Here is a 9,990-nt window from a genome sequence, read left to right as displayed (position 1 = left end):
GGTGTGCAAGTATGTTCTCTGACCTGTGTTATGGAGGCTCTCAAATAAACAACCAACCACCAAAAATTAAAAATCTATTATTAACACAGTTAACTAGCTCTCCATAAATTACAGGTTTGAATGTCTGTGAGAGGAGAACAGAACAACTTCCTAGGGTTTGATGACAACCCAAAATGCATAACCAAGCACAACTCCTTAGGGTTTAAAAACAACCCAGAACGCATAACAAAGCACCACTTCCTAGGGTTCAGTGACAACCCAAAATGCTCTATCACTCACCTGACAAGTGAGGACTCAACCTCGAGGACCTGCTCAGGGCAGCATCCCTACCCAAGGCACCTCGAGGTGTTTCCTTGGGCAGCGTCCTGACCCAAGGGAAGAGTCCTTGACTGCAGTGTGCTGCTCCAGGGGACGAGCTCAAAATGGCTCCCCCAGGGGACTCCCATTTATACCCAGGCCGAATCTGACCTGTAGTCAATAGCGGCTCCCATTGGCCAAAGGCCCCAACTACTGTGAAGCCCCGAGAGCAAAGGCAATCAGGAGCTGCTACACTTCAGCAGCCAAGAAGCCCTATTTTCATTGGGTGCGTGCACCTGCCACAACTGCTGTGATGCTGCCAAAGTCAGTGGGCGCTCAGCAGCCATAAAATGTTAAGAGTCCTGTCACCGCTCATTCTAGATTAAATTTTGTTGCATTTCCAATGTTGGTTTTCTTTTTAAAAAAAGTGAAGTACTTCCTTTTCTTTAAAAACGATTTCAATTTCAAAAGCATTTGACTGTTTTATACAGTTGAATGTTTTATAGAAAATTCTGATGTCATCATTGGAAATGAGAGTATGCTGTCCCTACCCCCAACACTGCAATCTAGTAGCCTGAAAGTTTACTAACTGAATTAATGAGGAAGATGGTAAGTCTTTAGCAGCTCTGTCAACCTAAAATGTGATACAGGGCATAGCAGAGTTTCCTCAGGCTACTGCTAACTTATTTCTGCTGTTCATAACCAAGGATGTGTATATAGAGTGGGCCCAAGCAAATGGTGGTTCTGACATCTTCAAAAATGGACGTAACTGTTACAGAACTGTTCTCACGCATCTTCACTGAAGTAACAGGACCATATTCTTGTTGAAGATATGAAGGCTAAGAATCCATTCTTACTTCTTCAGGTAGGCCCGAGATGGACCTAAACATGCTGTAGTATTATGTCATGTGTACACTGCTTTAATTTCAGCTGATAGTTAGTTTTATCTTGGACAGCTGAAGCAAATTCTGTAGTTACCACCTGTATGATCAAACCTGGTAAAGTGCATGTGGCTTCACTCAAACTTTCATTTCTTCAACTCCCATCTTCATTTCTTTGTATAAGTGAGGACATACACTGAACCATACAAAGAAAAAGGATGACATTAGGTAACTGCACTGGCCCTTTTCATGAAAGAAAATATCATCTGCTCCAAAAAATTACGTGTTTTGATAAAATCTTTGGCTAATCTTCTGTTAAATCCCTTTTTGTATACCTGGTGCAAAAGGCAGTAGGATGAGTTGCATGTCCCACTCTGTGACAAAAGATTTGTGCTGTATAAAAGACAATTGTTAGAACAAAGAGGAGAAATGGAGGCATCAGTTGAAATCTGATCATCAAAATACACAACTGGTCATGACACTAAGCCTTACATGATATTTTTCACTTATTGCCTCAGGATTTCTTGCAGCTGCTTTTAGTTATTTTCTTAGTGTTCCATACTGAAGACAGGACAATGTCTTTGTTGTAATTGCATCATTTATCCAAGTAGTTGGACAATTTCTGTGAGAAAAACTATAAACACTTATAAGTGGAAAAAAAGTTAAAAGTTAAAGATTTTACTTGTGTTTGTGTGCACTTCAGGGACCAACTCGTCCAAGTGAAAAGAGGGTAACCACCACCAACTTCTAATGTGTATGTTTAAGTACTCTGCAACAGATAGAACTGTAATATTTTTTAAAGGGTGATTTACCTGGTAGGCAAGCATGAAAACAGTACTTATGTTTATTTTATTGCAAATATAATAGTGCTTTTTTAACATAATGAGTTTAAATTGCATTGAAAAGAATCAGTATGAAAGAGTGATTTAATGAAAGGGCTTTTATGAGATTATTCCAACAGTGAAGGAGTTGTCTTTTTAATAGAACTACATCTAAATATTAACCCTGCCATTTGTCATTGTTTTGCTGGATGTCTGCTGTGTACTTAAATGCTTCCGTATTCTGTGTTCTTGATTTTCTTTTTCTCTCCTTTTTTTTTTTTTTTGAAAGAGGTACTTGTAAATGGAAAATGTCTTCAATGAACAATTCGTTAATATTCTTAGGCACTTAATTTGATCTTCCATTGATACAAGCTGCAACTGTGTTGGTTTATATCATCTGAAGAATTGGCTTTAATTTTAATACTGCCACTCTGGAATCATTGCTCTTTACTGCGGTTGGCTTACTTTAATGGGGAACTAATAGCATCTATATATTTCTGAAGTCTGTAACGTAGGCTAGTAATCACAGTATTTTTCTTCAAGCTGGCCTTTCAGATGTTTTGATTTTTCTTCCTATCTTTTTGCAATTGCTATTAGAGAACCAGCTCTGCTTTCATAATGCATTTCTGTTCCAATGTGCTTTTGGGACGTGACTGAATACAGAAAGCAATTGTATGGTGGATAGCCTCATCACAGATTTTATTTTTTATTTTTTCTGCCTGGCCTCTTTCCCCTTATTTAGCAGGCATGTTTTGATTTGCATTCATCCATTAGATTTTTAGGTATGGTCTTGATTTCATTGAAAATGTTCTCATTGTTATATACTTGCTTTTTGAGACACTGTTTTTTTTTTTGTTTTGTTTTGTTTTTTTAATTCAGCTACATGGCAATTTAGCAAAAATATATGTTTAGTATAATAAGGATACCATGAGCTGAAATGGATTAATACTGTTTCAGATTAAGGATTTAGACAAGTGAGCAAGTTGTTTCTTAAGTATAACTTAATGTGATACCATCCAGCAACAGTCATGTAGTAGCCTACCTTGTGTTTACCAGGTGTTCCACCACATTCAAACAGTTAGGCGGAGATTTAAGTAAAAGCATTTGCTCTTTTGCCTGTCTGGCATATTGCTACAGCTCAGCTGAATCACAGTGACTCATTAAGTTGTGATAACTAAATCTGAGCTCAAATGTAACTGCATTAGAAGCCTCATAGATAAAACAGTGTTTCGAGAAATTAAAATGAGAACAAGCGATGGGTTTTAATCTCTGCTTATGCGTAGTGGGTTGGAAGTACGTTAATATGAACAGTTAAATCCTGTCATTATTTCCTGTCTCTTGCTTCCGCCATAAATCAGAATGGGATGTGGTAGCAACAAGGATAACTAGTGAGTTGTGTAGTGGTGAAGAAAGATTTATTGTACTAAGTGTCAAGGCATTGTTTATTCTCTTCTTTCTTCAAATTTTAAACCATTTCGGAGTCTTTCTCATGCTGTGCCTCTTTTGAAATCTCCATGGAAAGGGAGTAAGGCTACTTTGTATCCATGCTACTTCAGTTGTAGAAGTGTTTATTATAATGTTGGAAAATGGTAAGGCTTTTAAACCTGCAAAGAAGAACTCCCATTTTAGTTTTTTTTGGTGTGTTTAAGTTGTTTATCTCCTTTTGAAGAGAGGTGAACCTTTTGAAGGGAAATGCACTTATGAGTCAGATACTGATCACATATTAGTAGGTAGAATTACTTTTGTTGTGCATACAGACCACTTGGAATGCAGGTTCGTATTTTTTTCTCTCCTGAATCAGTCATGCATGAAGTTAAATTCAGCTGTCTTGATGAAATCTTATCCAAAAAATGCAAGGTAAGGAAGAATGTGTAATAGCTAGGTAATGTCCTATTTATTCACTGAAATACTGTAAATCAGTTTAGGCTGCAGGGATTGGAAAGTATTGAACTATTAAATAAAACCCCACCACCATCAAACCCCTCAAGCTAAGGCAAATACTTAGCTTATCAGCTTAGCTTCCTTAGTTCAGTATCATCATTTCTTCTGTACCAAAGATAAAAAATACATTTTTACAAACATACTGGGAAAAAAGCTCTTGATGTTCAGAAAAATCTGGAAATAATAAAGTCAGTATTCTTATTTGTAATTAGCAGTGGTTCTTTGTTCATTGTTATCTCATTTGTTTTATAACACCTTGATCTACCACTTTCCCTTTTTTTTTTTTTCTGTTAGAAATGTACAAAGGGAGGTGTCTGTGTATACCTAGTGAAAACATTTAACAAAAACCTTAAAAGAGAGGTAAGGTACTTTGAAACTAAATCATTCTTTTCCAAGTTTGCTACCTGTATGATATGGTAAGTGAATGAATGTTTTTGAGAAAAAAAATCATAGTAATTATATCACATGTCCACCATGTTTTGTTCTAATTTTTGCACATGTATATAAGGATCTTAAAATTTCAGTTTTAGTTATATTATAGAGTAGATTTTGTGAAAGTGGGATATTTGCATGTGAGAAAAGATAGAACTTTGCAATGCTAATGTTATGCTATCCTAAAAAGACATTTAATGAATAAGTAATGGAATAATACAATTAGTAATGGTTTTTTTATTTCAAGTTTTGCATCTGCTTTCGCATATTGTAGGACATATGGTGAAGACTGAATTGGAAATACACTGTCTTTGGGAAGTACTAGAAGTAGTTGACATCCTGTTCCTTTTTTTTAATCTCAGCATTTCAGTTTTACTGTTTATATACGTTCTTAAAAAATCCTGATGACACAAATGTACTTGCATGGACAAGCCATTAAGTTACCAAACATGATCTATGTTTGGCTCTGGGACCAGCAGATTTACATCTGAATCCTACCTCCTGTTGTGTCTTAAGCAGGTGATACTCTGGTGTTAATGCATTTTCTGCTTCACTTCTCCCTCCATGGTACCCTGAAGAAATCAATTATATACATATTTTCAAAGTCCCAAGCCCAATTAAAGATTTGCAACCCTTTGCAGAATAAAGAATCATCTGATGTGAAATGATTGGTTCAGCTAATTGGAAATCAGGCATGTGACCAGTCTGAGACTGCTGAAAGTGAAGCCTGGGTTTAGGATAGTATAACAAATCTAGCAAGCTGTGGGACGGGGGAAGTAACGCAGTAGCGGTTACTTTCCCACAAATAAATTTATATAAACAGACTTTGATCTGTACAAAGCATGAGCAGAAGGCAGTTATTTTGGCCTTCAATTTTCACCGATTTTGTATTTTTGTAGGAATTTGTGGGGCACAAGGCTTTTTGCCCAATTTACTCAGTATTCCTGAAGGATCAGAGCTCAAGTATTGGACTCCAGTTTTATGCAGTTGGAGACCTCTACGTGTGGGTTGGTTTAGGATAATCTTTAGAATTGGGAGTGCTAGTTAACCTGTTGTTGGAACTGTATGTGAAAAAGTTTGGATTGTTTTATGCAGCTCTGTTCCATTAAAAGCCAGCCTGCAACATTGGGTTCTTTCTCAAAAATGCAAATTCAAAAATGTATCCGTTACATTTGTACTTTGCCTCATTCTCATTAGCCAGCAAACAAAACTGGAAAAAACCCAGGGCCACAAATTTTACTGCTTTTGAGAGACAGAGGCTTTTTTTCTGGCATCTCCCCACAATGACTGTTTGCAAGTATGGTGTAATCTCTAATGTACTAGGGGACTTCCATTTAAGTTACTAAATACCTTATATTTGGAGTTTTAATTTACTGTCACAGAATACTCCCTAAGACTCTTTTGCTGTGCCTTCATCCCTCATGTTGCACCTGTAGTAATTTTGTGCAAGTTGCATATGGTAATATTTCAGTGGAAAGAGGAAGACGTCTGCAAATTTTTTAAAGTCCAAAGAGAGGCCCATCTGCAAGTCAGACTGTACATCCATATTTGTGTTACATGGGACATTTATTCCAGGTTTTATTAAAATTGGAGTTTTGGTTGGTGCTTTAGCTCAGCTCTTTATGTTTATTCCTACTAATTCAGCAGGAAGGATTTCCAGTGTAGATGTCCTTTATAATCTCATAGCTCTATGAGATAGCTATGAAATCTCATAGCAATGAAATAAATTATCTAGCAGCAAAACTGGGCAGAATTACATTCAGTAAGAGGAAGATGATTTAAATTTCTGATTTGTGTTGATAGTTTCCCCTTGACTAATTTAAGCAAATGACCTGTTTCCAACTAATACTTGGGTATTAGCATAAAACTAGTCTTGAGTCTTGCTTTTTTTGCCAGAATTTATATAGAAACTAATTTTCAGAGGTTAGCAGTCTGCCCCAAATTTATGACTGCTTGATCCAACTGAAAATAACGCACATCATTTGACTGTTGCAACAGCTACTTGTTCCTCTAAGATTATTCTCTGAAAAAGTAATTTTTTCTCTTTTAGAGATAAGAATAATGGAAGTTGATTTACCCCTTTTGTCCTTCATTAGTAATTTTTGCCAAGCTTTCATTACATTCATGTTCTCATAGTGTAGGCATACTTACCTAGGTAGAGAACACGTGTATATCTGTGTTTGAAAACTTATTTATAACTCCAGGTAATCATAATACATTTTCTAGCCATGAATAATTTGCTGCCTCCTTCAAATCTGCAATTTGAATCTTTTTTCAAGGACTGAGGTTTTTGAAAGTTGTTTTTCAAGACCCAGAGATGATTTTAAGACGCTGGATGTCTGTCTCTCTCTTCCTCCCTGTCCCCCCCCTTTTTCCTCTCTCTCTCTTTTCCCCTTTTTTTCTTCTTTTTTTGTTTTTCTCTAGAGGCCTATGTGACATCATTGCAACAAATTTCAGACAGGGCACTTTCTCATTTTACTCCTTGTATTAATTTTTTTTGTTTTTCTAGCCCTATGGAAGCACCCACCACCTTTTACTAACCTTGTTGTCCATTTGGCATTCCAGGCAGCTCCTGTGTAGACCAGTCTCATTCCTTTTGTTTCCTTTTCTCATTTCAATGTGATACATAAAATAACACACACGAACTTGTGCACAAAGTCTTGTTCGTAAGAATGGCCCATGACAGTTTACTGTTTTTCACATGGGCAGCAGCTGGCATCTATGCAGGGTCACCTGCAGTTAAGCATTCACGTTTAATGCTGTTACAGTGTTGCTTCTCAGGGCACCAAAATAGCTGCTGGTCTGGCTGTCCTTGTAATCTGTTTTCCTTGAATGATTCTGTCTTTCATATGCTTACCTGCTTTCTTCTCTCCTCTCCTGCTATATGTATTTCTTGTAAAAGTATTTGTATGAGGAAGCAAAGAACTTCTTTGCTACTAAAGGGATATAGGGTAGGCAACAACTGGTAATTTTTAGGCACGTTGCTACCAATGTTTGCCATGTAGCAGGCTAAGAACTGGAAGAGCAGCACCAAGTTCAGCGTCTTAGAGGAAAATGAATGCTTCTCTGCCTTGGCTTCCCCCATGTACCTCTTTCCTGTGAAGGTAGTGGAAGGCTGTAGTAACAGGATTTCTACTCTAGGTAACTCACTAAGGTGCAAAGAGGCAGGTGAGATAAATGTAACGCCTTTGAGTCCACGAACTTTCTTGCACCAAGATAGAACAAATTGCTTGTCAAAGTGCTTGTCATGAGATGAGTCCCAAAAGAGAGATGGAGTTTGGGTGGGAGCAGAAAGTTGAATGTGGATGGCCCATGGAACCCACTGGTTTGTTGTAATCCTTATGGAGAGGTGAATTTCTTTTATTTCCAGGGTGTTTCTCAGAATGCAGAGTTTCCCCATGAGCAATTTACTGAGCAGTGATTTACTGGAGTTTTGGATTAACCCTTCGGTGACTGACAATACCAGTCTCCTGTGCTATGGACCACTGTTGAGGCTTCAGGAAATATGGTATAAGGCCGGTACAATAAACGTAGCCAATAAATGGTAGTCTTTGCAGCTCCTCCTTGGAAACTGCAGCAGGAGACTGCAAAAAAAAGGTCACTGTATGTAATGGCATGTACAAGGGTTGCAGCTGAAGGTGGGAAAAAGGTTCTGTACTTCAGGCTTCAACTTCTACCTCTCTTTTTTTTTTTTTCTGATTCTTCCCACACTTCTTTACGTCGCATACTGCCTCTGCCTTATCTTAATCCAAGTGGTATCCACAGAGGGGATCAGGAGGATCTCCCTTGTTCATTTATCTGTATTTGGCAGGTTTGCTGCTGGGAGCTGCCAGGACCTTTCTTAGCTTCATCAGTGTCAGGCAAATGGTATGGCCACATGGTCACTACAGTAGAGCTTGTTTTATCTCTTCCCATAAGTATGGAACTGAATATCTTATAAAGGTGTAGGGCAATTCCCGATGTCCTTGATGAAAACAACAGTAGTTGCCCAGCGGATTAAAGCAACTGAAAGACACAAGATTCCAGTGTAATATAAACTTGTAAAACAGCAAAGTTTATAAAGAATATGTCACACTGGTAGCCTCTGCTTACTAGTGGCAGAATTGGACAGGTTATAGAACATGTTTCAGCCATTTGTAAGGAAAATGTGAACTGAAGCATGAATTTAATATGTATTGTAGCTGCAATTTGGTAACAGGGACTTAGTGAACTTTCTAGCTGGCTGTTCTGTAAAGCACATAAATCATAAAGCAGCACTCTTCCCTACCACTTTCACTAATGCATATTTTCACATTACACTCCCATAACTTTGTGACAGGCAGCGAGAGAAGTTACACAGGCATGTGAGATTTCTCAGCTAGTAGAATTTTCAGGGTGCAAAATAGGGAGTGGGGGAAAGACAAGGTCCTTTTGTGAAAATGTTTAGCTTAACTTCTGTGGTGGTTTACTGATTCAGTAGAAGAAATTGCATACTAATCATTTAGCCTTAAGAATGTTAGCACATGAGGGAGTTTAATGAGTTAGTTTAAACTGAACAGAATTTTGTAATTTGCACTGAAATTGGTTAATCTTACTCATTGGTTTTAAAAAACTCCTGTTGATATTATAGGCGATGCTTTTCCTAGTTTGCATTTTAAGTGAATTTAAGGCTGTGGAAAGTGCTTCCTTTAGGCAGAATATTCTAAGCAGATCAAGAATGGTGCAGCGTGAATGGCACCTAATGTTCATCAGCAATTTCACCCTGGGAGTGTCACCTCCGGACATATGCAAGTAGCTTGGCAGTAATGTCCTTTCAGCTTCGCTGCCTCTAGAGATACTAAAGATGATGCAGCAAGTTAGCATCATCATCATCATCCAGAAATTCCATCCTGCAGTAGCATAAACCTGTAGTTTCTTTACAATATTCAGTTAACTGTGGGGAGAAATAGATGCAAGCAGTTTATACATGTGTTACATGCTTTTCAGTTATGTGGCTGCTCTTATCCTGCTGCCTTGAAGTAACTCTAAGATAGCATACTTATCTGATAATGAAAGAAGGCTATGTTGAATTTCTTTCACTGGATTTTAACCAGTGACTTGAAGGGTACTTTCTACTACAAAATCTCACTGTGAGTATCTATGCATACATCTAGTTTGGCTTTTTGGGAATAAAATCACCACCTGTTTCTTTCATAGTCCCAGATTTTTTTTAGTGAGAATATTGACAGAAGCATATCTGCGGGGAAGGGGTTTGATCCCAGCAGGGCTTATGTGATAAGCATAGTTAAACATGTGAGCATACATCTGAGAAGTCTAAAGTTCTGTGAATACATACTTTCCTTTTGTATTCACATTTCCCTCATTGCCTTTATGAGAAGGTGTATTCCTGTGCTCATTGGAAATTTTCTTTCTCTGTCTTTCCAGCATTACATAGGAAGCACTGTTCTTGTGTTGAAGCACCTGTAGTCATGTAATGTAATGGTAAAATGCATCTCCTTGTGATGGTTCCTAATCAAGTTACTGTGAGAAAGATAATTTTGTAAGGTCTCTATCAGAAACCCCATTTTTTTTTCTGAGAAGTGAAGGTTGACGTTTGGAAATGGATGCTGAAAAGAATTCTAAAAGTAGCAGAACTGCTG

The 9,990-nt window shown here is 37.7% G+C and overlaps 1 protein-coding gene across 7 annotated transcripts in view; it reads right to left on the bottom strand.

Annotated features, from left to right (window-relative positions):
- Positions 1-9,990, bottom strand: part of C1H18orf63 (chromosome 1 C18orf63 homolog) — a 353,440-nt gene that overhangs the window by 126,367 nt on the left and 217,083 nt on the right. The window lies entirely within an intron of this gene.

The sequence above is a fragment of the Strix aluco genome, chromosome 1 (assembly GCF_031877795.1).
Source record: "Strix aluco isolate bStrAlu1 chromosome 1, bStrAlu1.hap1, whole genome shotgun sequence".
In the NCBI taxonomy this organism is placed as follows: Eukaryota; Metazoa; Chordata; class Aves; order Strigiformes; family Strigidae; genus Strix; species Strix aluco.
Note: the sequence above shows the minus strand (reverse complement) of the source record. Positions and strands in the feature narration are given on the sequence as shown.